We start from the raw sequence: 27,743 nt of genomic DNA, 5'->3' as shown, positions 1-27,743 counted from the left end.
CAACAACGCCGCCGTCGTCGTTGTTGTGTGGCACGGGGGGGGGGGGCAGAGAGAGCGGTGGTGCAGCGGTTGTGCTGGCGCTCACAAGCACCGAGAAGGGGGGGATACAAAGACGGCCGTGCGTGGTTGTTGGCCGCCAGCCAACCCCCCTCTTTCTGTTAAGAGATCTTTGTATCGTTTGTTGTGACCATGTCCGTGCAAGGTTTGTATGGGAGTGGTGGTGGTGGTTGCCATGTCAGAGGTTTTTGTGAACATGTGGCCTGGTTCAGGTGTTCATGAAGGCACCGACAATACAATTGAGATGCGAACCGGTTTCGTGCGTCTTTCTTCGAACTCATAAGCACGGTTCACGAAAACAAGAATAGGTTTTACCACATTTTCTGGTAATAAAACATGTGTTAAGATGTTGAAACACCGAATAGAAACATTTTATAATAATGTGTTACCCTTCCTGGCAATAAAATACTGCGGTTACACCGAGAGCGGTGTAGTTACACCGGCACCACTGTGGTTACACTGAGATCACTGTGGCTACACCGAGATCACTGTGGCTACACTAACACCGCTGTGGTTACACCGACACCACTGTGGTTGAGGTTGATTCTGGCCAAGTGACTCCCGTGGGGAACCGTCACGGCGTGACGAGGCCTCGCCGGAAGGGGCGGGGAGCCCGAGCCGGACGTGACGTCACGCAGCAAGTGGCGGGGAGCACGAGCCGGAAAGGGCGGGGGGCCCGAGCCGGACGTGACGTCACGCAGCAAGTGGCGGGGAGCACGAGCCGGAAAGGGCGGGGGGCCCGAGCCGGACGTGACGTCACGCAGCAAGTGGCGGGAAGTGCGTACAGTGCGGCGTAAGTCCCGGCGCGTTTCAGAAAAAAAAAATGCATTAACATCCTATAATGTGGCGATTTACATCGGCTAATGTCACTGTTACATCTAATGTGACTTACAACGTCTAACGTGGCTATTAACATCGTCTAATGTGACTATTTACAACGTCTAACGCGACTGTTTCGACATCTAACGCGGCTTGTAACGTTTTTTCGCGACTAGTTACCAGCGTCCCACCTTGCCTTGCAACATCATTGAACCGAACGTGTGACTGTTTGCGTCACTATACACTTTATATACAAGCGTTCAACTTGTCCGCTGTATCACAACGTAGGTTATACAATAACTCGCCTTTTGCCCTTTCAAGGACGGGTGTATTGCAGCAAATGTGAAACTTGCAAGCGGAAAGCAGAACGCGACGTGATATATTAATTGCATCAATGCGTGTGCAGTTTGTAAGGGCGCGGTGACAACAGACTTATTTAATTTAAAGGTTATAATCTCTCCTTGTTCATCATGACGTCCTTTTTACTTCGATGTCTCAACAGTGTTACGTAGACCACGTGACGTGAGGGTTCTGCCTGTGTACTGTGTAGTGATGTTTGTGAGTTGACGCCGAGGAGAGGGAGCCCCCATGTGGAAGACGTCACCCGCTAAATAATATTAATCACTGGGGGGTGTTCATTTGGGGGACGTCACCTGTTCATGATTATTAATGAGGGGGGCTTGACGTGGAGTAACGTCACGCGCGTGGCACACAGACATTCTTGGCTCATAGTAGGTAATAAGAATGGAGGGGTGTCCATTTGTGGAGGACGTCACTTGCTCATGATTATTAATGAGCGGGGCTTTTCGATGTGGAGTGACGTCACTTGCTCATGATTATTAATGAGGGGGGCTGGTCGACGCTGAGTGACGCCACGCACGTTACACACTGACATTCTTGGGTAAATGTCGTAAATTGTGCGGCTCTGTTGTCGATCCACTGCTGGACGACAGCGGCGCTACAACCGTGTGTCGGGCGTGACGTTGAAGGTTATCCATAATGTGTTAGACCATCACGTAAATATGAATGTGTCGTTAAGACCACCACCACCCGACGCAGCCAATTAGTAAGCCAATTACTGGTACAGCACGGTAACGAATTGGCATGTTCTGTTTACGTGACAAACCTTAATAATTGGCTGTGGCGGGTTTCACGATACATTTATGTTTACGTGATCTAACGCAAAAAAAAACCTCTTATGGATAATATTCGTCGCGAAAGTCTACGTGTTAAACTGACGTTGAATGTTGTTTGCGGGGAGCGGTGGTGTCGCGGTTAGTGCTGCTGTGGCCACCCTGAGTTCGATTCCCACTCGCGGCCGATTCCAGTGGTACCAGGCTCTGGGCCACAAATGAGTTCCTAGTGCGGTGTGTGGTAAGCTTGACCACTTAGGGAGACAAAGGCGGCCGGGTGTGGCGTTGACCACCCACCCATACGTGTGCCGTGCCGGCCTTTTATAGGTGCTCGCTAACAACGTTTGCCCCAACAGTCTGTTAAGGGCCAAACCACGCCGGCTCCGTTCAAATACTGTGCGAAATAAATAGCCATTTCTGCACCACGCGCGTCTGATGTTTGGTAAACACGAGTGGAGAGAGCTCATTCAAGTTCAACATTCTCGGGTGATACTACAGCTGCGTTGGGCACAAGAACACGTACAAACTCAACACGTGTGAATAACAACAGGAGCCTTTCAAGGAAAACATTAAATAAATAATTCCTTAAAAGTTAGCCGATTGTATTATTTTTCTTTTTTCGGCAGTGTTATGACAAATGGCAAAACGTTAACTACCTCGCCTGGTATATAGCATATTGGGTTCGATCCCGACCCTGACGCCTGCTGTTTATTTGGAGTTTGCATGTTCTCTTTCCCCGTGCTATACATTTCCAAATGATGAGCCGCTTTTTTGAACTATAATTTCTGGCCAGGTCACTTTTGAAAAGAGCTATATAGCTAATTGGGCCTTACCTGGTAAAATAAAAAAAAAATCTTAGTTTTGAGTTATATTGTTATTTGTGCTTGTGCACCACTACCAACGCAGCAGCATCACCAAATATATTGTTTAATTATTTTCTCTTGTGACAGCACATTCCTGTCATTCACACGCGTGGATAAAATTACGTTTTGTACGTGTGCAGGGGTGTGAATCTCACCATGTCAAAGATAACAACCGTGGAGATCATCGATTCGAGTCAAAGCTCTGTGGATGATAAAGATAGCGGACCCAGTGAAAGACTCGATGGAAAACAGGTGCGTTGCAAACTGCGGCGTTCAACGTTCTGGAGCAGATATCTACTGGGATGCTGCTGTGGTATAATGGTCAGCACACTGGACTGGATATCCAGAGGGTCGTGGTTCAATTCAATCTCCGGATGCGGCAGTTGAAACAAAGAGCAAGTTCCTTTAACCTCACCTCTGTCCTCGCACCGTTTTAACTGAACACACCACAGTCGATTGGTAAGTCGTATGTGGTGGGGTAAAGTGTGGGTACTCCCACATTTCCCAAGACACGTGATTAGCATGGAAGAGTAGGCTAAACATCCTCTTATGGGGCTCAGGAGCTCCCTCCAGTGGAGTGAGCAAGACATTTCACAGTTGCACATTTCAAATTTTACCATTTGTACACAGAATTATCATTCCTCACTCCAATTCCATAATGTCCCGTTTATGGATGATACACAGGATTCAGTGGAGAGAGTCTTGAGCGAGGATACATCTATGAGAGATGTCATAGTAATTATGCGCTGATTAAAAACGTTCTTCTTTTAGATCCCTTTGCTTTCAAGATTAGAAATGTATTTTGGTACACAGCCCTCTGCTACCCAGAACGTAGCGCTGCAAGACGCTATCACCTTTTTATGCATGGCGGTCACTCATCCAAGCACTACCCAGGCTCAACCCTTTTCATCTTCCCGGGTCCGTTGCGATCAGAAACATTCTAGGCAATTTATTCATCTGCATAAATGATAAATACCATGTTAAAAATATATTATTAAGAGCACGTGACACTTGATTGACGGTTGTGTTGGGTTTTTTTTGTTTCCTCCCACCCCAATGAAGCGAGAGGCGGTGAATCGTCCCGGCGCTCGCACTGCACAAACGAGGGGCACACGTGAAGAAAGAGCCCAGCAGAGAGACTTCTTTAAATGTGTGACTGGTATGCCAAAAAACACGTGTTAAACACTAAAGTAATTTGGCCAAGCCAACTTGGGTGACAGGACATTTTATTTTATTCTTTTGTCCTCATTTCAGTCTCACGGATAATTTGGTCCCCCTTGCAAATGAGACGTTTTCGGTCTCATGAATTCTCGCCTGCTTAAACTAAATAAAGTAAACTTAACTGTAGATGTACCACATTAATGTTGTACAGCCTTTTGTCAATCCACGCTGGATGAAGGCCTCCCCCACGCCATATAATTTGTCAGGGGGGTTTGTTAGTCCATACTTCACGCTGGTCAGTACATTTTGGTAGTGACTGGGGCGGCACAGCTGTGGGTGGGTGAGGGGGGCATTATCAGCACCACTTAAGATATCACTCGTCACTCACTGATGTTAGCTGTGGCATGCAAATAAAGCTAAACTATTTTCTATTTTACCAGGTAAGGCCCACTGAGCTATGTAGCTCTTTTTCAGAAGCGACCTGGCTATCACAAATAATAGCTCAACGAAGTTGCTTATCACGTGGAAATGTATAGCAGCCAAATGCTCCAAATCAAATTCAGGTTGCCGGATTCAGAGCGCAGGGTGCACTGCACGCATGCCCACTCCCCACCTCTAACATTACCCACGTGCCGACTTTATGTGTTTTTATGCATCTCATTTTTGTGATGCGATTGTTTCAGACATGAGTGAAGATGAGCAAGTGGTGCTTGCAATGAAGATGAGTTGTGAGGAGAAGGAGAAACCGCAGACTCAAGAGATATCCAGGGTATTGCAAAGGATTCCCAAGGATTGCTTACTCAAGTTACGCATTATTATAGTACTTATTTAACCAAGAAAACCTCCAGAATCTCTTCCAGGAGGGTCCCACCAAATGTTCGCAGTCGGGAGCGATTATTGCTTCTTATATTTAAATTAATTAATTTCCGGTAAGTTTTTCACATTTGGATCAGGACACACAATGACCTCTGCTTGTACATGGCATTACAGGTCTGTAACATCCACTCACTGTGAAGCAAACGGCACGTATAATTTACAGTTAATACACCTGCAGAATTAATCAGAGCGGCTGTGGGATTTGAACCGTGAACTTCTCCGAGAAACGGAAAATATGCTACCGCTAGGCCAGTTGTTTCACTTATTGTAATAGCCCAATAATGTTTGCGTGCCAGTGAATGAAAACCAGAGCAAGTAATCATCGTCCATTGCCATCCTCACTGGTAAATGTAGGCCAACTTCGTACCGTATTCTCTGGATTATAAGATGCAAACGCATCCAAAACTTGTGCCTGTTTTCATTAAACGGATACAAATCTCTTCACACACACCTTTATTGGATTATAAGACACCCCTACCCCTCCAAATTTTGCTTTAATATAGAGGGAAAAAATTTCATATCCAGAGAATATGGCTGTTATTTTAGCAGATAGGTTTTTGCAGTTTTATAATCCCAAGTGTCATATTCTGGGTTGGGCTGTGTGTTGAACATTATTACTCTTTTGCCAAGCACTGCTGTGGTATCTTCAGGAAATGAGATGAAAAATCTCACCCGGGTCAGTGAACACATAAGGGTGGAGGACACCATGTGGGGATTCCTCACTTCAACTCCTAAATATGTCCACAGTCGTCAAAGCTTGAGAGAACTAATGCCCAATTCGCGGCCGAAGCCGGAAGAGGGCACTTGGATTAATAGTCATTAGTTAATGAGTCTGAAGACATTTTCAGGCGGGTCTTCTTATATCCTTTGGGAGAATATTTTAAATGGGTGGTAGCATGAATACCTTCGGATAACTCACTTGTATAAAGAGAAGTCCCTCAAACGCAACACAGACTTGTCAGCAAGAAACTACCATTGCTACTTCCCTACAGACACCGTGATGTGGTCTGCGACGATTGCTGATTGTGCGCTTGTGAACGGTTGCAGGATTTGGAGACGCCTGAGGTGTCTTCGATCGATGGGTCGCCTCCGTGTATTCTTGGATCTGTTTCGCCTCGGTCCACCATAGGCAGAGCCCAGATGTATACAACCAGGCAGCACAAGTCACCTACTTCTGACACTGTCACGGCAACTGACATCGGAGGATCGTATGATTCAAAACTAAACACAGATGCGTCTCAGCCATCCTCCGATTTACACGGGGCTGATGATGAAGATTCCATTAAAAGTGATTGTGTGCGTAAACCACATACGCATATTTCACTGAAGCGAAAACATACACAGTCCTCATCGGTAATTAATAAGAAGGCCAAGGTGTTATCTACATTGGGAGAAGAGCACCCCATTGAATTTACAACGCAAAACAAAGACGGGGATGACGACGTTGATTTCGACGCGGAACCCTGCAAAAGAAGCATCAATAATTGTCCCATCGTTTTAAACGCGAATGACTTGCAACACGACATCGGCACTGAGGAAAACGGTCCAAGCCAGATGGAGTACAACAATCCCCTGATTTCAGGCGGTGCAAAAACGACCGAGGGTGTACTCCCCTGTAGCTCCATCGGGAAGACACTGAGTCGGGACGACGTGGTAAACTACTACTGGGGGGTGCCATTTTGCCCCGCCGGTTTAAACCCGGACGAATACACGAGCGTCATCCTCTGTCAGCTGCAGACCTACGCGGCCGTGGTGAAGCAACAGCAGCGGCGGCTGCTGCGGAAAGCGAACATGTGTGAGGTGTTGCCAGAGCCCGCGAAGGACCGGCGGTGGCGTGGACGATCCGAAGCGCGAGCGGACGACGCGAAGGGCCAGCCATTTGCCACGGGCGAAGAGAGCGGAGTGGCGGGTGAGGAGAAGCAGGGTGTTGGCGTGCAGGGAGGGCAGAGCACATCTCGTGAGAGGTGGGAAGAAAAAGAGGAAAGCAACAACGTAAATGAGGATGAGGGCTTGAGCGAGGATGAGGAGGAAAATGAAGATTCTGAATCGTCTGTTGAGAAAGTGTGTGAAAAAAATACGAATTATTTACGTGCCTCAACGATGTCGCCCCCTGATGAAAAGGAGAACCCCCTACCGAAATGTAAATTGCAAAGACGTAAGGGATTGCACTTGCATAAGGATGTTACATATTCAGACACTCCTAAGCTTGGGGAAATGGAGTATGGTAAAATATGCGATGATGATGATGATTTTATATCATTACCAACGCTTAAACGTGTATCTGGCACCCCTCAACAAAGAGCCGACGAGGTTGTATTTTTTGAAGACAATTGTACAGCAAGTGAGAGAAGACGGACACCACGCAGGGACAGCAGTGCTTTTTCTACAGGCAGTCCATATCTATCAAGAAACACCCGAAGCGATAACTGTAGCAAGAATGAAATGATGCTGTCAAGGGGAAGTGTACATCCCCGTAATCTAACCTTGGCCAGCTTTAGCGCCATGGATGGAAAAATACCAACTCCAACACGTGTCAGGAAAGAAAGCGATGGAAAAATAATGGAACAAATTGGTGAAAAAGTCAATGTAACACACAGAACTAAGAATTCTAAGGTCATGAGCTCTAAATTTAATCAGTATGAATTTGATTTGATTCTTGATGATGATAATAATGATGATGATGATGATGATAAGCAGACAAATAAATATTATTGCACAAGAAAAATGGCAATTAGTGAGTGCAAAGAGTACAAAAATCAATCGGGAGACTCGAAGAACGTTGTAAAGGTTCGTGATATTGAAAGAAAACTGACCACGTCTCCGTTGGCAAACGATGGAACAATCGTCACAAACAAAGCGAAATTGAAAGTCACGGAATGTGAAGAGGAAGAGGTAATGGAGAGATATGAAGAAATATCTGAGTTGTCTCTGCAGTCGTCTGATGAGAGAGAGAGAAAACAAGTTTTGTCTCTACAGAAGCACAAGCTAAAGAGAAAAAACGAAAAGGTACTCCCATTTTTGTTTGCACCACCATCACCGTTTTGTTGCTTTTCAAACAACGACCACGTGCGCCGCATATTTTGGACATTTCTAATTCGCATCACATGAGTGTCGACTAAGGCAGTATGAGATAAAAGCAAGTTAGGAAAAACACCTTAATATATCGAGGACCGCAGAGCTTAGGGGTGGGGGGCTTTTTCCCACTTGTCTGGTTCCTCACGCCTCTTTGAGTTGTTTCCCGCCTCTTGGAGAGTGAGCGAATACTGTACATGCAGCAACATTCCAAGTGAAAAAGAAAAAGCCGACCTGTCGCTGTGGCCAAACACATTTGCATATTTACAAATACAGTCATGCTTTTAGCTCGGGTTTTGTATATGCTAGTTTTCGGCAGCTCTTTGATCAATTCGGCTGATCGCGCGCGGTTTATCAGATTTGGGGATTACTCGCGCACCAAAGATTGTGACATAAATTAATTACTCATGGATTTTCCCTGAAGCCCAAATTAATAATCTAAAAACAGTTATCCATTGTTATTCTTGGAAATGTTTATTACAAGTCACGTACTTAAACTGAACAAATTTGTGCTCCGGTTAATCTGAAATCCACATGATCGCCTCTACAGTACAGTAGTTGCATATCTTTACAAGAGTGGGCGGAGTGATTGATTTTGATTGGCATGGCTTTGTTATCCACTTTGTGGCTGGAGTCTTCTGCGCGGGAGCAGGAAAGTGTTATCACTGAGCACGCGCATTGATCAATACATTCTTTACGAGAAATGTTCTTTTGTTCATTAACAAACTAAATTGTCTTAATTTTCACATAATTTATACCTAATATGAGTGGTTTTTTAGCATAGACATCTGCAGAAAATGGGTATTTTTGGATTGTCCGAGATTTTGAATTATCCGTGGCCGTCCTCCCCGTCAGCGCGGATAATCGAGTCTACGGTATTTCAATCGGGCAAGTCCTACATTGCAACAACTTTATTTTCAAGGTTCATAATGGATCATCTTTATGAGAGTGATAGAGTTATAACCCCCCCCCCCATTATGTATGGAGCATGAATGCTTTCAACATGGTTTGGAAAGGGTTAGAAAAGAACTGCGTGTGTGTGTGTTTTTTACCGCCTCGCAGAAGGAAAGGCTTGAGCGGACGGTGCCCTGCCCCTTGTGTTTGGTGGAGTTTTTGGCTTGTGACATTGAGCAGCACGCATCTGAATGCTGCATCTCTGAAGATGTGGACGATGCAGGTATTGGAGGTTTTCAATTTGAATGCTGTTGTTGGCCATTTTCACATGAACAAGTGCAGAAAACTTGTGCACACGCAATGATTGCGCAATGCTTTGCCTTTGGAAGTATTTAATTAGCAGTATAGTAGTTGCCACAGCAAAATATGTTTCCATATTGCTGACAGCTGCCATCGTAAAATTATTTTGTATATATGTGTAGGGCTGTTACGGGAGGGCTGTGGGTGCATACGATCCAACGGGTAACAAACACAGTGGGCGGAGTTACGGGAGTACACGGGGGGGGGTGCCCGCAACGACGTCCGCATCAGGCAGCCTGGGGGGTTGTGATCCTGACGGGGGGTATAAAGGGGGAGGACAGAGAGAGCTCGGGGCTGAGTCGGGGAACGAAGGAGGAAGAAGGAAGATCTTCTAGTTAGAGCCCTGGACTCCCCTCGACGCCGCCCTTGTAAGGGCTGCAGAGGATCGAGCCAGAGGCGTGGTTCCGTGAACCAGGGTTAGACCCTGGGACTCCGGAGACCGTAGCCCGACTCACCAGTGTCGGGCCAGTCAGCCTCCCCTAGCCCGTTAGTGGAGGACTTGGGGATAGGTCAGGATTAGCTAGGGGGTATCCCCAGTTATCCGGGTGAGGGGGCCGCTACCCCCTCTAGTGCTGTCCTGTACCGACAAGCTTGAATAAAGATACGTGTGCCTCAACCTGGGTGTCCATCGTCTTCACCGGTACTTCATATGCAGATGGGATTTTTTGCTCTGTTTCTAGTAAAACTTTGGTCAATTTGACCAGTTTTCAATTAGGGCAAGTCTCTAATCTGCAAGTTTATATATAGGTGCTATAATCACCTTATCTGTTTCATGTTTTTATTTTCCATTTCTCATGTGATACAGTTTTGTACAGATTTTTTTTTGTTTCAATGTGTTTTATTTACATTGACCGAGGTTGCTCTTGCAACTTAGACTAAGCTGGTCTCTAGAATTCTCACCTGGTTAAATAAAATAAACTGCGAGAAACAACTTTATGCTAAGATTATTTTATATTTTTATCATCTTTTTGAGAGTTAGGGTGACATCACTTCCTGTGACTTTGTCCTCACGTTTCCTGCCAAAGGTGTTGTCACGCAAAGTCACATTTACTGAAATTTAATCTAAAATATGATCATGTACAAATTATTGTTTTACTTTTGGAACATGATGTTAAAATGTAAAAATCGGTGATTAATATTTAAAATGATTACATTGAGGTATTATAATTTATTAACTTAAAAAAATAAATAAAACCGGAAAAGTTGGGCCTGAAATTGAGCATAAAATTTGTAGCTGTAACTCATAGTACACACCATTTCCAGTAGCTATTGGAGTACATTCACAATTTATATTGTTGCAGTCAGTATACAGTATAATGAACATGTGTTTTTTACAGAAAATTACGTCCCAAGCAACTCTAAAATGGAGGTGCCTTCATGCTCCAGGTGAATTAATAACAAGTTGAACTTGTAACACGCTGCGCAGAATTCATTCCGTCTCGAAGAAAGATGATAACGTTACATTATATTTTGCGATTGTTCACTCTGGAAAGCCTCGCTGAATCTCTATATTATTTTTCAGGAGGGTCCTGTGGTGGCATGTTTGGCTGATACCAATGAGTGTTTGACCTTTGTAGGCGAACTAGGGTTCCTGGGGAAACCCATGCTTACAAGAATATAACACTCAAAGCTCTACGCGTAAAAAGATGCAATCCACAGAGAGACCCAATAAATAGCAGTGGTTTTCACGCTTGCAGCAACTTTTGGCTAGCCATCGAACAAAGACGGTCACTGCACCACGCACTTTCAGATGTGCTTTTGCGGCCGTCTAGAACGTTCATAATATCGTTTTGTGTGTGTTAGATTGCGTAAGTATAAATGTGTCTTTAAACCCGCCACCACCCGACACAAGCAATTAGTAAGGTTTGTCACGTAAACAGAACGTGCCAATTCGTTACTAGTACAGCACACCGGTAGTGTGTTGGTGAGCAAATCCACAACATTTACAATCTGAGTACGACGTTTCGCCAGTAATTACAACCGGCATCATCAGGCGGACAGCCAGATTTGTAGAGAAATCCTCCTGTTTCGTTCCTTAAATAGAGGGGTAGGTGTAATGACGTCACTCGTGCGCCCTTCACGTGTGAGGGGGGGGGATGTACATTATGAATTCACATTATGCATGCCTATTGTTCTTGTACCTCTTATCGTTGTGTGCACATTTATATTTACGCGATCTAACCCAAAAAACTGTGTTATGGATATTGGTCCGATTAGCCTACGTGTCTAGAACGTTCTTCCAATATCAGGAAGCCATACTCTTTGGTTCTTTCGGTAAAGTCACGTAGGTATAAAATCAGGCTTTCCCACCTGATGATGGACGCTTGTGTTGCGCCCAAAACGTCGTGATTTTTTTCATTTTCTACCCACGTGACTTTACCGAAAGAACCAAAGAGTATGGATTCCTGCAGTCACGAAAGCTTCAAATCAAGCTTAGGAAGCCACTTGAGCAATGCACTTTTAAACATAGTTTGAAAACTTAATTTCTTTAGAACTGCTTTTTGTGTTTCGTTTGTTGTACTTCCTCTGCACCTCCGATTAGCACGGTTGGCTACGGACGGTGCGAAATAAGTTCAACGTACATACATATCAGTCTGCATGTGAACTGAGTGCATTGCTGTCCTGCCATCCCCTGGTCACCTCGTAGCTCCACAGCATTAGGCTTACAACACCTGTGATGCACTTACCTGGTTCTGCCCTCTTGGCCTCTGCAAGCCACTGAGAATCATTGGCTTTTATTGTCGGCATTAAATGACTACAGTGCTGCGACGGTGTTGATTTGTTGGCAATCTGCTTGAGTCTTAAGATGTTTCTCTTTTTGACAGGGAAGGGAGCACTCGTGCCTCCCATAAAACATTAATTCCAGAGTCTGATAGCAACAGCAGCACAAGTTTATTGAGTGAGAGGGAGGGTGCAGGAGGTTCGGAAGACATTCTGGAAGGCATTGTCATCAGCAACTCGCCCATCAAGTCTTTCAGATCTATTTCCCAATCCCCAGACTGTCTCATTGACTTCAAAAACCAGTTCAACAAACCAGGTAGACCGAGAACAGGATTCAAAAAGCAAAAGACTCGCAGGAGTAGATAAAGGCGTCGTAAATCGTGTACAAATGTGTTTTTTTAATTGTTCAAATATTGTAATCGTCAGCCATGGTCAGTCAAATGCTGAATGAAGCCCCCCCCCCCCTGGTTGCCGCCATTTCTCACGCTCCTGCGTCGTAATAATCATTCACTGAGCACCAGCACACGAGGTTATTTCATCGCTCCATACAGTTAAATTAATTCCTCCTTTCCCTTCGAGATTCCCCAACATCCACATTCGCTTACTGATTTCTGACCTTTCAAGCGCTCTTCCTCTGTGGGAAGGATTACGCATCGCGGACCTTGCCACACACTGACAAACTAATCCCCCCAACTTGAATCGCCTCGTGCTACACAGGGACCGCTACCACTGGGGGTTCTCTTCCAGTGCTTGAGATGGGATGTTATGCAAGGCGCTTTGAGTTGCTGTTGCTTTGAAGTGCCCATTAAATGCAATTGCTGTTTTTTTAAACAAACTCTGAAGGTGCAGTAGAAGTGGTGACTCGCCGGATACGCCGTGGGCGATGTCGCGCTCCACAGCGCTCGAGTCGCTGTACAGGTCATAGTCCGGAATGTGCAGCACTTGGAGCATGTGGTGGTTCTTAGCAGGATGTGTTTCACTTAGCCCCGTGAAAATAATTGTCGGCAACTAGCAAGTTCAATCGTCATCAGCCATGGTTAATCCGCTGCTGGATGAAGGCCTTCCCTAGCCGCCGCCACCTCACAATCCTGCGATAGTTAATTAACATTCCACCCCAGCACATTCACTGATTTAGTCGTCCGACTGGGTGGACATCGTCTTGGGTTTGTTTCATTCCTTGGCTGCCACTCCGTTATTCTTCTTGATCGTAATCCGTCATCGCTTTTCGCGACGTGTCCTGCCCAAGCCCACAGTTTGATGTCATTAACGTGCATGTGTGTTGCCTCTGTCGGTGTAGTTTCAAGCTTGCATCTCTCTGTGCTCAGTTTCTTTTTTCAGCTTGATTTGTTCATAAACGTTGTCTTGGAAGATATTTCACGTTTGGGGGCGGGTTTTTTGTTTGTTGCGAAATGTTGGTTACAGTGCTGCTAATTTAAGTGAACATTGCAAAAACAAGTATCCAACTTCATCACTGAAGCCTTTACAACACATCTCGAGTGTTCTTTTCTACCATTGTGCAAAATTGATTTGAATCCAACACCAAATGATGAGAAAACCCATCGCAACAATGAAATGCCCGCCGGCTGGAAGCAAAAACCAATCGACGCAGAGGTATTCGTCGTACGCTTGTTTTCCCAGGAAAGCCTCAGAGTCTCACGACTTTGCAGTAGGGGGAAGCGATGATTGGTATTCATATTGAAAGGAATTTGCGGGTACTTTATTTTCTCTTAATTTGACCAAGGCACCGACACACAACGTCCCGGTCTTGTGAACGACGTCACGGGCTCCTGAGCGTCCGCATTCGTAGCAGGTGGCGCGTTCGTAACTTTTTAAGGTTTATACACCCGCAGTATTTATCGGGGCGGCCGATAGATTCGAGTCCGCGAAGCTCTCCTTGCAGGCGGCGAACTGGCCACCCGCGATGCCCAAATCCTTGCTCTCAATTCCGAAATGTGCAACGGGGATGCTGGCCTAGACTTAATAATGTTTGTATTGTTTGTTAATTCAATAAAAATCGTCGTTGATATAACTTTGGTAATGTTTCATGTGCGTATTTCCTTCTATTTGCATATTCATTTTAATACTGTACCTCAATGTCTTCTGTTTTAGCCAATGTTCCCATGTGAGTTACATTCTTTTATCACTTGATAGCTTTCGAATTAGCAATTTAGAAAACTTAGACGATTGCCGAGGGCCCTGTGTACTTGTGCCAAAGCCTAAAAGACGTTAATATTGATATCAATATACTTGGGGGGGGGGGGATGAAGCAGTGGTGCGGTGATTGGGGCACTGAACTTGGCTACTGGAGTTAACTATTAACTCGTTTCTATTTTACAAGGTAAGGCCCACTAACCTATATAGCTCTTTTTTTTTACAAATGGCTTGTGGAAATTTAAAGCAGCCAAATACTCTTAAACGCATGATTCTAAATGGAGGGAAAAGCCGGAGGACCCGGAGAGAAATTACGCGACTATGGGGAGAATTACGCAAACTCTACATCCTGGCACCAGACAAACTCCACTCTACATCCTGGCACCAGACAAACTCCACTCTACATCCTGGCACCAGACAAACTCCACTCAACATCCTGGCACCAGACAAACTCCACTCAACATTCTGGCACCAGACAAACTCCACTCTACATCCTGGCACCAGACAAACTCCACTCAACATTCTGGCACCAGACAAACTCCACTCTACATCCTGGCACCAGACAAACTCCACTCTACATCCTGGCACCAGACAAACTCCACTCAACATCCTGGCACCAGACAAACTCCACTCAACATTCTGGCACCAGACAACTCCACTCAACATCCTGGCACCAGACAAACTCCATTCTACATCCTGGCACCAGACAAACTCCACTCAACATCCTGGTACCAGATAAACTCCACTCTACATCCTGGCACCAGACAAACTCCACTCAACATCCTGGCACCAGACAAACTCCACTCTACATCCTGGTACCAGACAAACTCCACTCTACATCCTGGCACCAGACAAACTCCACTCTACATCCTGGCACCAGACACACTCCACTCTACATCCTGGCACCAGACAAACTCCACATGCCGCACCCCTCCCCAATAACCATTAGCGGGTGACGTCACTCCACATGGGGCAACCCCTCCCCCTAATTAATAACCCCTCCCCCCTAATTAATAATTATGAGCTGAACAATTTTTATATTGAATGCTTCAGATTTAGTGCAATAAAGGGGCCGTCCATAAATGACGTCACGCACCTAGGGGGGGGGGAGGGTCAGACATTTGTGACGATGTGTGACGAGGGGGGGGGGTGAGAAATGTGACGTCACATCAAAATGCGCAATTTTAAATATATATAGACAACACGTTCTACTTGATTAAATACACACTACAATGACAATAGTTTAAAGCTATTTGAAGCATTTTTTATTTTTTTGTGGGGGGGGGGGGGCAGAGCTTTGTGACGTCATATTTGAGGGGTGGGGGGGGTGTCTGCTTTTTACGTGACGCCGTGTGACGAAGGGGAGGAGGGGCGGTCAAAAATCGTCCAAAATCGCGTGACGTCATTTATGGACGGCCCCTAATGGTCTATTTGTGGCCATCGCCCTATTCTGTGCAATGCCTCTTCGGCGAGTGCCCGGACGTGCATGGTGAGTGGCCTGACCACGGCTGATTGACGATGCATTTGAAACCGCCCGGGCACGCATGATGGCATGACCGGCACGACGGGTCTGACCGCTGTGTCAGCCGCGTCGCCTGTTGCTAAACCCCTGGGGGGACGCCGTCTTTCGCGTATTCGCATCCATTGCGGATTTTGAAATATTTAGGGTGGGTTTATTTTTTTTGTCATCGAATTCGAACAAAAAATACATGCCTCTTATTCGGTTTAACAGATTGTAAATGTTGTGGATTGGCTCTCCAACACACCGGTGTGTTGCTGTGCTCGTAACGAATTCGCACGTTCTGTTTACGTGACGAACCTTAACTATATTACACGTAGGCTTTCGCGACCAATATTATTCATAATATAGGGTTTTGGGTCAGATCGCGTTATTTATAAATGTGTCGTAACCCTCCACCACCCGACACGGCCAAACAGTAAAAAATGTGTCACGTTTTTCAAAGGGCTAATGTTGAAAAACGTGACACATTTTTTACTGTTTGGCCGTGTCGGGTGGTGGAGGGTTACGACACATTTATATTTACGCAATCTAACCCCCCCCCCCCAACATTATGGATGGCTCTGATTGTTTATTTTCGTTGCCGAACCCTGACCCCTCCCGGCTTAAACCCATCACCACGAGCGTGCCATTTATTGCTTTAAAAAAAACCCATCCCACGAGTGGCATTTATTGCACGCCGCCTGACGTCACGCACGCCAGGTCGCACCGCGGCGCAGGTGATGAGAGCGTGAGAGTAGGCTGAGCACACGCGCCGTTCGCACGGTTGTTGGGTTGGTGGCCACTTTCGTATGGCTCCCAAATGAAGACCAGCAGCAGCAGCGCCACCACCACCACCGCCGCGGCCGTGATTGTCCTGGTGCTGTTGGGCAGCGCGTCCTGTTTGGACGTTCAAGGTAAGCGCTGGGTTATGTTTTGCCTTCGCGACCCGACTGTCAAACGGTGCGTGGCGTTGGAAAGTGAAACCAGCGGTTGTCGCTGAAGGTTGCGTGCTCCATGAAACTGTCCAGCCACGCGAGGTTGTTAGTCGAGAGCTTTGTCCCAATAAACATGGAACTTTGGTGCAAAGGTTCCAAGAACGTTTATTAACTTTGGCATGTTTACAGGTTTTTGCGGTTATACACCTGGGGACAACACGGTTTACAAAGTCGGTGGGCAGGCCGCGTGGGGCTGGGGTAAAGCGTGGGTGACACCTCCCGCCTCTTCCAAGATGCATGGCCTTCATGGAAGAGTAGGCCAAAAACATCTGTTGAGAAAACAGAAGGGGCGTGCGGAGGGTGAATGGGTAAAACTCGAAGAGACTTTATTTTGTGTCGAGTGGGGGGGAATTTAGTTGTGGAATTCCCTGACGTGGAGAAGTATAATCGACTAATGAGTGAAATTCCATAATTATTCCACGAGTACAGTCAACCTGTGCATACGAGGATATCAAGGCGGCTCTGTCCACTAATTCGTCAGTCACATTGTGTGGCCTTCAAAGGACTAAATATATAATCGGCGACGCTTCGGGCAATAATGAACCTTCATAGCACATCAATGATGATGTCCCTTTGTCCAAAGCCACACTCGACAAAAGTGCTCGTCGTTGTCTGTGGTTCGTTCTCCACACGCCTCTGAGTCGTTTCCTCGCTCTCTCAGAGAGCGAGAGAACACTTCGCAGCGTAAGATGACGCCAAAAGGTGCCTTTTGGCGTCATCTGGTCCAACACCATGTGAGACTAGGCTCTAAGGAAAGCTGTTTCGGGTGTGGACCAATCAACTTCAAGGACAGTGCAAATCAGTTATGTTTTTTGTTTGCATTATGACTGCAGGTATTGTGGTCTATGTAAACATGACTCCTTGTAAAAAAGGTGTCAGTTTTGTTGCCAGATAGAAGGGTAAAAAAAACAATTATCACGTCAGTTGTGTTAATGGGGGAGATTAGGGAGAGAGAGATTAGCATGAAATAAACTTCCGTCGCCGCTGTATACTCTTTGTTGTACATATACTAAGCTATTTTGTGTATCACAAACAAGCATGATAAATTTGATATGTATATATATTTTTGGGGATATATATTTGTAGCTTTAATCGATAGCAACTTTAATCATCGTGGAGCGATGTGCACCGACTGGACAAGTCGCATAGCTGTTGTGATGACGTTCGCAGGAGTAACAAGCCGCGTGTGAGTGCCAACTGCCCCAGGCCATGCAACTGTAGGGGTGATTGTCACTAGATTTGAAGTTTTCGTGACTGCAAGGATTCATACTCTTAGGTAAAAAATTAAAATAAATTAAATCACGACGTTTCGGGCGCAACACAAGCATCCTTCTTCAGGTGGGGACAACTTAGCGAAAGCTTTCGATTACAGAAAATAAATTTAATCACGACGTTTCGGGCGCAACACAAGCATCCTTCTTCAGGTGGGGACAACTTAGCGAAAGCTTTCGATTAAAACAAAAGCTTTCGCGAAATTGTCCCCACTTGAAGAAGGACGTGACAAAAAAAAAGTAGTTACGCTTGATTTCGGCGTTAAATATTATATCGGGTACATTATACACTACATACAACTTATTATATACAAACTACATCAGCTACATCAGCTGCTCACCCCGAGCTCTCGTTACTTTGATAGTGCATTGTTTTGGGGCTGTACGTCTTTTGGCGTCCTCTGGTCTAACACCGTTTTGAGACGAGGCTCAAGAGAAAGCTGTCTCTGGTGTGGACTAATCAGTTTCAAAGACAATGCATATATTATCAGAGTATGTTTTTTATTTGCATTCTGACCACAAATATTGTGGTTAATGCAGACATGATTCCTTGTAAAAGGTTTTGCCAGAAATAAGGGGCAAACCTATTCTCATATTTTGGTACTGGCAAAGGAGGTCCCATGATGATGGAATGTTTGTTTCTTTTTCTGACTGTTGGCCAGGTCTGCCGGCGCCACGCAACTTTCGCGTGACCTCTGTGGATCTCAACTGCTTTGCCGAGTGGTCACTTGACCCCAACGCGACCCACGATGTGACCTACAGACTGCAGTATAAAAGGTAATTAACGTGTTGACCAACCTTCACAGCCTGCTTTTGTTTTCTTTCACGGTTTTCTGAGCACACGTCCAAAAAGGCCAATAAATGGCAAGCGGCCAGCAACTTACAGCACCATTCAAGCTGTAATCGTCAAGCGTGTGTCGCAAACGCATTGCTTGAATCGAGCGAGCTTATAAGAACTTGAGGATAGAGAGACGATGGGAACAGGCAATTCCAAAGTGGAGCAGTGTGAGGAAAGAGTCAGAGAAATGGTTGTGACCCGCAGTGTGGTGAGCGAGTGGGTGAGTGTGCTCCCCACTGTGCCAACAAAGTTGCTGCATCTCTACCAGTCATCTGTCAACCCATGGCACCTGGGTCTGTTCCGTGACCTCCTGCCTGCTAGTGGGGTCCTTCGACACTTCACGTGGCCTCAAAGTGCCCCGACCACGGCACAAGCGCCGTGGTGATGTCATCACGACTTAGTGGTGAACGGCGGCTGTTGTTGTTTTATGTGAAGCTGCTGTGTTGGTGGTGGTTGTTGAAAACAGTGTGGATGAGACGAAACAGTCAATGTCTGGTAGACCTTGACACGGGTCGAGGAATCACTGAGTGAAGTGGACAGAAGCAGTAACCATGGTAGTGGTGATAGAAGAGTGATAAGGAGGCGGTTGACTGCAGGCGACCGAGTGGCTGGGCTGAATAATAATAGTAATTAAATAATACATTGCGTCAAGTGACTTCTTTTCAGGAGGGTGCTGCTGCATTTCATTGGCCAATCCGTGCTTTTTTGCTTGGCGAGCGTTACGCGCGAGCTCAATTCGTCAACCCCATCGCCGCGGCTCGCCGCGTACTCACACTTGTGACTCTGTCTCGTCCGACAGCTACTGGATTAAGGACAACGACCAGTGGAAGAACATCTCTTGCCCAGACGCGCGTCGCAGCGAGTGCGATTTCACTGCGAGCTGCCATCCGTCGTCCAACCACACGCTCCGCGTGCGTGCTGAAGCGCCGGGTGCCGCGTCTGAGTGGGCATACGCGTGTTGCTTCCAGCCGCTCTTGTCCAGTAAGCGTCACGTGGGGCAGCAGCAGGGTGGCCACGCAGTGGTAAATCTTAACACAGTGTTCTTCTTTTGCAAGGCTCACGGGCTACTGGCGGCCCCTAGTGGCCTTTAGTGCGGCCCCCGACAATGCACAAATGTGAAAACACCCCTTGCAGGCGGTCTAGTGGCCCTCATGCTGACATCTTATCGGCGAAAGTAGCACCCCCCACTCTGAAAATGAAGGACACTGAATTAAACTATTTTATTTTACCAGGCAAAGCCGACTGAGCGATGAGATCTCCTTCAGAGGTGACTTGGCCACGCATTAGAGCTCATCGAAGTGGCTGATATTATCATCATCATCATCGCACGTGGGCATTTGTAGTAGCGGCCAAATAATATAAATGCATGTTTCTAAACGTTGAGGACAAAACTGGAGGAGCACGGAGAAAAATACACGTGATCATCAACGGGAGAGAGAACATGCAAACTCCAAGTATACAACAATCATAGTCAGGGTCGGGATTGATCCCACGACCTCCTGCGTACCAGGCGAGGTAGATGACATCTCAAAAACACAACAAGAAGCCCCTGGGTACCGATTCTAATCTCAGGTGCTGTTCTGTGAGGAGTTTGTATGTTATCCCCCTGTCCTGCCTGGGTTTTCTCCAGGTTCTCCGGTTTCCTCCCGTAGCCAATAGAAAGCATACAATGTAACTGGTGTTTGCCAAACATCTGAATTGTAAAAATAACGGTACCTGCAAATTACTCAATTGGAATTGCACCTCGACTGCGAAAACTTTGCAGCGCCCTCCTGAAAAAGAGTCATGAGACTCAGTGAGGATTTCCCTGGAAAAAAAAGTATAATAACAATAATTATATTATTTTCGCATTTTTTGTGTGGGTGGATGCTGCCGGCGTTCAGTACAGGGCCACTCTATATTCTCCATTCTCAGAGATAGAATTCAGCCAAATGAAGCGCAAAACCAAATATATGACCGTTTTTTTGTACAGTGATTTGTGTCCAGGCTGAAACCATCAACTCAATACACTTGAGAACCTGTTTATAATCACAGAAGGTTGAACCCCAGATTTGAACCCGGGGTTTTGGTGGTGCTAGCTGTGCGTCTCTAATCTCTGAACCCTCCAACTCAGACACCTCACATAATTGATTAATTGTAACCGTAAATGTATTATTCATTCTCGAAATTTAACACGTATAAGAAAAAATTGCCACGATTAAACGCGATAAATATTTTTTGCGTTTCTTGTTCCCAGCAAGGCTGACGGCGCCGTCCACCTCTGCCATCGTTTCTGGACTGAAGTTTTACGTTAAAGTGGAAAATCTGAAAGTGAGAAATGGGAACGATTTTCTCGAGAACGTTTACAGCAACCGGCAGTGGTTTCTGAATTACACCGAAGAAGCGAACGTGAGTTTTTCTTGCCGTGGACTTGTATTCATCCATCCCCTCGGTCAAACTGAAAGGGACAACACAGTACATAGAACAGTGATTACTACCAACTACTGTTACATGGTACAGAGATGTGGGCACTGAGTAAGTGAGACAAGGAGTTTTAAAGGACCGAGAGGAGAATGCACAGATGGATGTCGGGAATATCTCTGAGGGAAAGGAAAACGAATGAAGAAGTTCGAGCCATAGCAGGGGGTTACTAACGTTCTCGAGAAGGCCAAGGAGGCGAGACGTCCACACTCTGACCATGTGTTGAGTCGAGACACAGAGAAGATGCAGTGGGTGAGGGCTATGGAGATGCCACCGGCACAGTGCAGAAAGGAGTGGATGGAGACCGAGATGGGAGGATACAGTGGAGCAAGATATGAAGACAGTGTATGTGACTAGAGAATATATGTCCTCTATTAAGTCTATGGGTCTATATGCAAGTACATGGGTCTTGGGGTGAGCAAGCACTTGCAGGGCTGCTCCTTTATCCTTAACATAGCCGTGTTGTCATGAATGTGGTGATCAGTAGTGTGCCGAGTGCACTTGATTTTTGTTGTTGTTACCGTACTGATGTTGCCAGCCGTGGGTTCGCGCGCTTCTTGATGTGCACAGGGCCACGTGCAACAACACATCCTGGTCACACAGAACCACCACATATTCACCGTGCCGCACGCGGGCAACTACTGCCTGCACTCTCAGTTCTACATTCCGGACTTCAACCTCTATGGAGACCAAAGCGCCGTGGCATGCTACATCGCCCACGACACACCACCGGGTAATGCCTTCCAATTCGTTCATAATTTGTTTTGTTTATTATTGTATACACATTTATTTTGGCGCTGCTGCTGCTGCTGCGTGGACGAAAGTGTTGATTGTTTGGTCACGTGAAACTTGGCAATTAGCATTATCACTAATACGAATCCGTATTCCTCGCGTTTTTTTCTTTCCCCCATAGACTTTCTGAACCTGCCTGTGGTTGTCACCATCACCCTGCTGAGCATTGTGATCGTCGGCCCCTTGGTAGCCATGGGCTGGTTCTATCGGCAGAAGCTCAAGAGCCTCATATCTCCCACAGATCCTCCTCCACCCGCCATCTTGCAGGTGAGCGGCCATGGTTGTGTAGGAGTGTTGCTCTCCCCCCTCCCCTCTCCCATATTAAGGTTCCCCCCAGCCCAGAACATATAGGTTCTGTGTTGTGGTTGTGATGGTGTACCCACAATCAACCTTTGCTCTGCGTGAATTGCCCCGCATGCCACGGTTACGGATGAAGCAGTTGGTGCAGTGGTTTAGCGGCAGTGCACTGCGCTATGAAGCCGTCCACCTGAGTTTGATTCCCAGCCACGGCTAATGCCGGTGGAAAGTCATATTATAACTGGTCTCGGACCTCAGCTAGGTAATATCAGCCTTAAATACCTGCCACAGCATGTCAACCTGTGGGGAAACAAAGGTGGCAGGTGTGGTGCTGGCCATACCAGCCCCCCGTGTGCTATGCTGGCCTTAATAAGGGCTTGCCAACAGCACTTGCCCCAACAGTGTATAAAGGGTGAAGATGTTTGTCATTGTGTTTTTTTATGTCGACATTTCAGAGCCTGGAGGAAGAGTCAAAAACACAACACGAGTGCAATAAACGGTGGCTATTGAAGAGCCGTGCCTGGGAGGGCAGCAGCTCTTACTGCATCGTCGAAGACGAAGACGATGCATCCAACAACGACAATTGCATGCAGCCACGTCCGTTGGGCAATTCGGGCCTCCAGGCCGGCAGCGAGTGTCGCAAGTCGGTGCAGCCCGAACTCGACGGTTCAAACGGCAGCCCCCTTTCCAGCTACGATGTTCAAGTCGATCCCAGATTGCAGAGGGCTACTTTCACACCTGTGCGCCACTCCACGTCTGACCGCTCAGACTGTAATCCAGCAGAAAGCCTCATGGCAGATGTCTGGCCGGATAACGGTCAGAGTGCCGATGTACGGTTTTACATGCCGCATCAAGTGCACAACTTGCCGTGCACAGAAGGTTCAAATTCGATGGTCAGCACGGCCAACTCGGGGTTAGACTTCCCGTATTCGTGCGTTGATCTGAGCACTGTCACCGGTGATATCAGGCAAAATTCTAAATCGGACGACGTTCTGTCCGTTGATTTGGAGTCAAGATTCGCCGGGGTTGATTTAGCCCGGCGAAACTCGAAACCGGATTGTTCAATGTATAGTTCACAGATTGTTGTTTTAATGGAGCCAGCCAGTCAACGTGGCACAGGGTACAGGAAAACGTGGATTGTACCCAAGATGTCGATGAATGGGGGTAATTTAACATAGCTGTATTTCAGGGTTTTGTTATTTGGAGGCCTTGAAAGTATTAGCAGGGAAAGTGCTGCATTAATTATACCCTCGTTAGATGTTCGTTTTGTGTTCCACGTTTAATTTGTTTTCATATGACAGAGTTGCAGGTCGGCTTTTTGAAAATTGTGAAAACAAAGTAGCATTTGTAGTGTGATACATGTTGTAGCAGTGGGCATACATACATTTTTACTTTATCTTTGCACAGTTGAGAACACTTCTAAGAATTAACAAATATTGCTGGGCATTGCTCAGTAAATGTCTTTCGCATCGTATGTAGCCAATCGTCATAATCGGAGGTTCAGGAACATTGGGTCAACAACGAGGCCAAGGTTGGTCCAACAGTTCCAAACAGCATGCCAACGTTGACTTAAAGCTTTCGTGACTGCAGGAATTAATATTCTTTGGGTCTTTTGGTAAAGTCACGGAGATAGGTTCCTGATGATGACCGCTTGTGTTGCGATCGAAACGTCGTAGTTTTGTTATTTTATTTGAACATATCTATGTGACTTTACCGGAAGACCCAAAGAGTATGCCAATGTTGCCCCAACGTTATTTATGTTTATTTGAATTGAATCTCATCACGTGATCAGGCCCCCGGCATCAACGTAATCGGTGGCCTCCTGGGCCACCAAACTCTATCGCTTGCCAAGAAAGTGATCCTCTCGTTTGGTTGTTCAGTGAGACAAAGAATCCATTTAGAAATCTTGCAGAGCAGTGCGATCCCCCCATCCCACCCGCCACCCCCAGCATAAACCATCATGCAAACTCCAGTCATTCTCGCAGTGGCAGCTTTTGGCTAACCATCACACACAAAGACGGTCACCGCATTACGTACTTTCAGATGCACTTCTGTGGTCGTCTGGAACGTTCTTCTGATATTAGGAAGCCACTGGAGCTATGCACTTTTAAATAATTTGGATTGAAAACCCATTTCATGAGAACTGCTTTTTGTATTTAGTTTGTTGTCTTTCCTCCTGTACCTCCGATTACCACGGAAGTTCAACATACATTGTCAGAGAACAGCTGCGCAAGAGATTTTTCGCCGAACATCTTGGAAGTGGCTGAACACCTTTGAGTTCACGCTTTTATCGTACACTAATATTTTGTCGCGTGACCGTTACACGAATGTTTTCAATTCTCAGAGCTGGAGTTTATCCGACTTAGGAGGTACAGAACAATATTTTACATGATGGGTTCTTTCTTTGTGCAATAATAACTGGTGACCGGGCTGAGACCATCAACTCACCACACTTGAGAACTCCGGGTAACTGAAGCTCAAGACTGAGTACAGTACTTTATTATATCAGCGCTTAAGGCCCATTGAGGCATTGAACAAAACAGATTATGACCAAGGACGAGCCGCCAACCGGGATTGTAACCCAGCCTCTCGACCCGGTCACCTCTTGTCAATTATCGTTCGTGACTCCTGCGTCTATTACCTGTCATCGTGTATACGCATGCTCGATGAATCATTTGTAAAACTGGGTGAAGAGAAATGCGTATACAAAATGTTCCAATTTTTCTCGTTGCCGTCACAGCTTGGCGTCCTGGGTCGCCTTCCCCCAAGTCCACACCTGCGGGTTACATTGTAAAAGAATATTGTTCCACGCATGTGCGGCGACGTTTTTAGCGGGTTAAACGGCGAACGCAGCGTCACAGTAAATGACCCTACTTACCTTTTTTTTTACCATTACTGTATTCCAAAACGATCTTTATGATCGTCCGACAATTCGTATCTGCGGGTGGCCAGATCTTTTTTGGGATCTTTGAGATTACAGTGTTTTTCGAAAGTCGAAAGGACATCAGCTCTAAATTTCGATTTAAAGCTTTCGTGACTGCAGGGATTCATCTTCTTGGTTCTTTCGGTAAAGTTACAAGCCCCAGGCTTGGAGCGACCAGCTTAAATAGTCGCTCCAAGCCTGGGGCTTGTCATTCAGACACTGTCTCCTCGACAGACCTGTTCTCCACCTGAGGACGGCTGCTTGCGTTGTGGCCGAAACGTCGTGAGAATTATTTTATTATGTTTTATTTGTATTTTATTATTTCCATTCTACGTGACTTTACCGAAAGAACCAAGACATCAGCTCTCTTGGCTGGACCTGAATAATATTTTGCAGCAACAGTTACATCCGTTGCATACCTCAACACATGCTGGTTTTGTGTGCAGTTAATAAAGCTTGGTGCCTAGCTAGCATTTACAGCCTCTGGGTCATAATAGTTTGGCCTTCGATTGCAACACCCCTCCCTACCTCCCACCCCTTCTCGGTAGGGGCATCTTCATCAACCCGCACCGACCGGCATGGTGAAGTATGGTCACACATTTCCTCGAATGGACGATGAGCATGTGCAGGCGCCAGCTTCGCCAAACATGGCTTTTCTTGATTTGAAGCTTTCGTGACTGCAGGAATCCATACTCTTTGGTTCTTTCCGTAAAGTCACGTAGGTAGAAAATAAAATAAATCACGTTTCGGGCGCAACACAAGCGTCCATTATCAGGTAGGAAAGCATGGTCTGCTGCGTCGTGATTTAATTTATTTGTAGCTCAATTTTAACCCACTTACCAATGTGGTATCGACTGCAAACTTGGTATACTTATGTCATACTGATGATAATACTATATTCTATAATAAAATATTTAAAATCTATATATTTTTTTTTTTATGTTTCGGCCTGGGTCTAATTGTCCACAGTCCCTTACGTTATGGCAAGCTTCGGGGCCACTTGCTGGAGTCGTGCAGTTCTGCCATTACTAGTACATTTAATAAAAGCGTGTTTTTTAGAAAGTTTTTTAAAATATTACTTATTTTAGTTTGTGCCACAGTATCAAAGTATGGAAAATAAGAATAGGTTATTCCTTTTTTAAGCCCAAAAAATGTAAAAACCCTATTCTTATTTTTTTGTAATTTCTGAGAGCATGTTTATAGAACTTAATCGACACCGGACACGAGAGAATTGTACTTTTTTAAATTTCCCGGAGCGTCCCGAGAAATCCGGTAGCGCGTAACTCAAAATATATAGAGAGAATGATTACCACGTGACAAGGGAATCGATTCCACGTTAAAATTCTCCTTAACTTTGCCGGTCGATTCCACGCATAGCACGTGATACTCACGCGTCGATTCCTGACGGTCGATTTCGATTTTGTTTAACACAGACGCAATGCAATCGATTCCAAACGATCGGAATATTTATGTATTGATGCTGGAGGAATCCGATGAGCCGCGAATTTCTTTTTCACATGCGAATGGATTGTACAGGGTGGTCCAGATGTCTTGTGACCCCCCCACCCCAATTTTTTGGTTCTTTTGCATTTTCATTTCTGTTTTCATTAAAACCTTACTTTAAAAAAAAATATGACGTTTTAGTGAATTAAATTGGGGGGGGGGGTCACAAGACATCTGGACCAACCCATCTGTCGTAAGTTATCGAGTTGGCAGCGATTTCGATTCCTGATCGCGCCAATCGATTTTTTTATACCCACGCCACATTTCGTAGGTACGAAAATCGATTTAAATTCCTGTGCGGGCGGGGCGAGGTTCAAGTTCAAGTTCATTTATTTGGTATAGCCCTGTGAGCCATTCGGCTCTTGAATCGGGTGCAACCGCAACAAACAAAAACATGAACAAAAAACATCTTAAAGTGAATATGTGACTAAGTGCAAACAGAAATCCAACGAAAGACAGCAAAATGTTGCAGACAAAAATCACCGTACACCAACGCTGTGTGCAAAAATCCCAGTGGGATGCAAGTCAAACAACCAACAACAACCACAAGACAACTTAGATTAAGGCCATCAGTCTAACTCTGTACTACAACAAAGAGACATGAGGTGAGCAGGGGGGCGGGGCGAGGTGAGCAGGGGGGCGGGGCGAGGTGAGCAGGGGGGCGAGGTGAGCAGGTGGGCGGGGCGAGGTGGGCGGGGCGAGGTGAGCAGGGGGGCGGGCGAGGTGAGCAGGGGGGGCGAGGTGAGCAGGGGGGCGGGGCGAGGTGGGCGGGGCGAGGTGGGCGGGGCGAGGTGAGCAGGGGGGCGGGGCGAGATGGGCGGGGCGAGGTGAGCAGGGGGGCGGGGCGAGGTGAGCGGGGCGAGGTGAGCAGGGGGGCGGGGCGAGGTGGTGGCGGGCGGGGTCATCTATTTCTCAGACGTGGGGCGGTTTCGTGAAAACACGACAATCGATTACGATTCGTGCGAGGATTCGATGCGAGAGAATCGATAGCACCAGGGGTTGTCGGGGGGTGGTGGTGGTGTCGCTATGGCGTCTCATCTGGCGAGCGGGAGGCTC

At 46.3% G+C, this 27,743-nt stretch overlaps 1 long non-coding RNA gene across 3 annotated transcripts; it reads left to right on the top strand.

Moving 5' to 3' along the window:
* The first annotated feature begins 751 nt into the window (after nt 1-751).
* LOC144940698 (uncharacterized) lies at nt 752-13,959 on the top strand. Of its 3 annotated transcripts, none has more exons than XR_013639160.1 (8): nt 752-850; nt 3,013-3,124; nt 3,935-4,031; nt 4,717-4,802; nt 5,957-7,915; nt 9,044-9,158; nt 10,573-10,621; nt 12,061-13,959. It is a non-coding gene; the product is annotated as an uncharacterized LOC144940698 (long non-coding RNA). The 3 variants fall into 3 exon arrangements; XR_013639159.1 differs by having other exon boundaries at nt 4,717-4,962; XR_013639161.1 differs by lacking the exon at nt 752-850 and adding an exon at nt 865-1,160 and having other exon boundaries at nt 4,717-4,962.
* The last annotated feature ends 13,784 nt before the right edge of the window (nt 13,960-27,743 follow it).

The sequence above is a fragment of the Lampetra fluviatilis genome, chromosome 23 (assembly GCF_964198595.1).
Source record: "Lampetra fluviatilis chromosome 23, kcLamFluv1.1, whole genome shotgun sequence".
NCBI lineage: Eukaryota > Metazoa > Chordata > Hyperoartia > Petromyzontiformes > Petromyzontidae > Lampetra > Lampetra fluviatilis.
This window is presented reverse-complemented; position numbering and strand designations above follow the sequence as displayed.